The sequence below is a fragment of the Tenrec ecaudatus genome, chromosome 2 (genome assembly GCF_050624435.1).
Source record: "Tenrec ecaudatus isolate mTenEca1 chromosome 2, mTenEca1.hap1, whole genome shotgun sequence".
In the NCBI taxonomy this organism is placed as follows: Eukaryota; Metazoa; Chordata; class Mammalia; order Afrosoricida; family Tenrecidae; genus Tenrec; species Tenrec ecaudatus.
This window is the reverse complement of record NC_134531.1, coordinates 116,865,574-116,869,526: the sequence shown is the minus strand read 5'-3', so window position 1 is coordinate 116,869,526 and position 3,953 is coordinate 116,865,574. Positions and strand designations below refer to the sequence as shown.

At 43.4% G+C, this 3,953-nt stretch overlaps 1 pseudogene; it reads right to left on the bottom strand.

The window, feature by feature from the left end:
• Positions 1-2,475: 2,475 nt before the first annotated feature.
• Positions 2,476-3,606, bottom strand: LOC142440077 (cytohesin-2 pseudogene; annotated as a pseudogene).
• Between the last annotated feature and the right edge of the window lie 347 nt (positions 3,607-3,953).

Here is a 3,953-nt window from a genome sequence, read left to right as displayed (position 1 = left end):
CGTTTGTGCTTCTCTTAAAGAAAATACGAATGCAGTTGTAAATCCTTCTCGGTCCCTCTGCCTGTTTCTCATACTCAACAAGGTGCATCGCACTTTTTCAAACAACACAGCGTCCTTGACCATCATTCTAACCTACCCATTCCACCCTCATAAACATTCCTCCCACATCTACCTGGAAAATTACTGCTCTAGATTATGAGAGGGGAATAAAAAAGACTCTATGAAAAATCTGAACAGGATCTGTTCCTCCAAAAGAAGAACTCCTGAAACTTAAAAACAAAATAAAACAAAAAATCCCAGCTCCTCGGTATCAAGCTGCTCAAGGACTGAGAGGCAGCTGTGTACTGATCTATCTCCTTCTCTCCAGCCTCCCACCCAGCGTCTGGCATTCCCAATCTTTTAACTGCAAATTATGTTGCATTATTGAAAATGTAGCCCCTGCTATTTTATATCTACATCTATAAACAGTGCCAAGAATGTACTCATGGGCTATGCTTATTTGAATATGAATATGTTTTAATGTATAATGAGTATATTAAATGGATTCACTTTGCATATAATAGGGATGACTTAAAGTCATTAGCACTTTAAAAAAGATGAGTTTGGGAGTTATTTAGCTAAGGGAGTATAGATAACAGCCACAAAAAGGTTCAATATGGTTTATTAAAAATAGAGAACTAATTCTAAAGCCCAATGAGAGACATTTACCTAGAAGGAATAGTAGCAGCAGACATGTATTTCCCCATTATACAAAGAAGCAACTTCTTTACATTGAGAATAAGAAAACAAAGACATTATTTTCTTTGAAAATTTTGACATTTTCTCTGCTAGTTAACTAAAAATTAATTAGAAACAATAGCAATAATAAACAGTGTTAACTGAAATATAAAATCTGTGAAATCTGGCTAATTAAACTTGTTCAAGTAGAGAAGACCAAAACTATTGTTTTATTAAAATTTAAGGGATCATTTTTGAGTTTAGATGCACTTTGCATTATTATTTTACTTGGCAAATAAGTTAACTGGTAGATTTATCACGTTAAAAGATAATACTGTCTTATTCACTCACTGGCCAAGCATGTCTAGTGGAATTTCAATTGTTCCATTTGTAAAGTTGTTTATGCTTATTACAGTGCAGGTTACATTACAAATATTCCACAACCTGTAGAGCTTGCAAAAAGAGATCGATTTAATTTGGGGGGATCATCTCTGCTGTTAACTCCTTCGCTTGTCATAGAATGTAGGCTATTATCGTGGTTGAAACTGTTAAAGGAAGGCAATGTGTTTATGAGAGAAAAAGGTTTTCTTAAAAAGGGATACCCAATTTGTCAAAGTGTGCTTTTTACAAAGAATTTTATTTATTTTGTTGAGTATGTAACAAAACATATGCAATTCAACAGTTTCAACATGTATAATTCAGTGACTTTGATTACAGTTTTTAAATTGTACAACCATTTCCATCCCTTTTCTGAATTATTTTCCCCCACTAGCATAATCTCCTTGCCCTCTGAATTTCCTATAAAATCTTTTGAGTTACTGTTGTCAATTCCATGGGACTCATTGAATTGCGTGTTGGCTTTATAGAGGCAATAAAATCTCCCACGTTATTGCAAGTAAAATTGGTCCTTTGTCATCTTTATGTTTTCCTGATGATGTTAGGGATCTTTTTGTAAGAATATATTCTACTTTTTCCACGTTGAGCTCATATCTAGTACCTATGCTACCAACGTATTAGATTTCCCATACAGGAACATGCCCACCCCAGTTGTCATGCACTGGAGGGTCATAATTAGCCATTAGACTACCACTAAGATTGGCCTTTTCTGCTTTGAACAAATGGCACTGGCTCCTCTCCATTAGACGATCACAGCGAGATGAAATCTCCTCATACTCCCAGCTGAGGCGCCACACCACTTCCAAGAGAGATTTTCTTGTTTTTCTGGCAGCTGACGGAATATTCAATATTCTTGGCCAACACAATAATTCAATGTACCAATTCTTCCCCGGGCTTTCTTTTTCACTGTCCAGCTTTCACGTGCATTTGAAGCTGTTGAAAATTCCAATGCTTGAGCCAGGTACATCTTAGTCCTCAGAGTGAAATCTTTGCTGTTTCGCACTTGAAAGAGGGCGGTGTCACAGATTTTCCCCGTGCAATACATCATTTGATTTTTTGACTGCTGAGTCCATGAGTGCTGATTGCCGATCCAAGAAAAATGAAATCCTTGACAACTTCAGTCTTTCTTTGATCTTCATCTGTAAATGCCTCAACTCAGAAAGTGTATGTCAATATTTTTGGCAAGTGGTTAAATAATTAATAAGATTACCAACAGTGTGCTAATTACAAAGAACGAGGGGGTTCAGCTAGAGGTAGTGAATTTTCCAAACGGGGAAACTAGGATCCGCAGCCCCGAGGTCCAAAGCTTCCAACACCCAGGCGGGGCAGCTCCAAAATAAAGGAGTGGGGGGCGGCGGGTGGTCAAGGCTGCTCCTGCTTTTTCTTGACAGAGATGCGCTTCTTCCCGGCCGCCAACATCTCATAAAAAGGGTCCACGCTCATAGCCGCCTGGATGGACATCCTTTTTCACCTGTGTGGGCACCGAGATACGGTAGACCATGTGGTTGCCCTCCACTACCTGCCCATCGGCCTGCAATTTGCAAGCTTTGATGAGCTGCCCCTTGTTGATGGGGATGCCCAGCTCAAAGCAGTTGAGTTTCCGGGGTCATCCACCTCTCGGGTGTTCAGATTCTCCAGATTGTGCATCGTGTGTACTCGAAGTAGTAGAGGCTGTTGTCAGGTAGGGTGAACCAGGGCCTTCCATGTCTTCACCTGGGCCTCCTCCTCCCAGCTTGAGAAGCCAGCCCTCGCGGTCCGGGTGGAAGAAGGTCGTTCTGTCGTCTTCAGGAATCTTGAAAGGCTCGTTTCGGAAGCTGTGATAGAGGTTCCTGCGCAGCGCCTCAGGCAGGTCCCCGTCCTCATTGGCGCCCAGTTCACCGCCACTGAAGGGCAGCCAGCATCTCTGGCCAAAGGCCTCCATCATCCCATTGATTTCCTGGGTCTCTCCGGGGAGGCGGAAGCGCCATAGCACTTGCCTGAGCGCCCGTACCGAGGTGGGGTCCGTGAACTCGCGCAAATGCGCGAAGGCGTGGCTTCCCTCCCCCCCCCCCCCCCCCCCCCCCCCCCGCTGGTCCCTGATTTCCTCAGGCGTGTTCTGGAGCGGTTCATTCTCCACCAAGAACTGGAGCCCCTTCATGGGGTCCATGCTGATCTTCCTCCTCCCATCGCCACCTTCCGGTGCCGCTGCAAGGTTCCACTGCCCTCAGTGGCCTCGCTCAGGGCTGGCTCCTCGCGCAGGCGCTGTAGCTCCGTCCGCACCTCCTGCTTCCGCTGCCCTGGGGTCCCAGGAGCCCCCTCTGCACTGAAAACACTCCCTTCGCCTCCTGACTGCCCCGCGCACCAGTCATCATTTTTTAATCTCAGGCTGTTAATAACCTGATGCTGTGCAGGTTTTTATGTAGCATTTTATATAGGTTCCCCTGTTATCTGCTTAGCACACTTATTGAATAAGCATGGTGAAAAGATACAACCCACGCACACCTTTCCTGCCATAGTCCCTGTTCTGCTTGAACGACTGCCTCTTGGTCTATGCACAGGTTCCTCACGGGCACAATGAAGTGCCCTAGAATTTCCATTCTTAGCAATGTTATCCAAAGTATGCGATGATACACAGTCAAGGAAACATAGTAAATATATTTCTGCTATTTTCAGCTTTCAGCCAAGAGCCATCCCTTCCTTGCTTCATGACCTTGTCTCCACCTGCTTGAAGTTCTGGCATCTCTTGACCAATGTGTCGCTATAACTGCCTTTAAATTATCCTCAGTAAGATTTTATTTGCATATGATAATGATTAGAGTTCATTATATCATTCAACAAAATGTTTGCATTTTGTTGGGTCA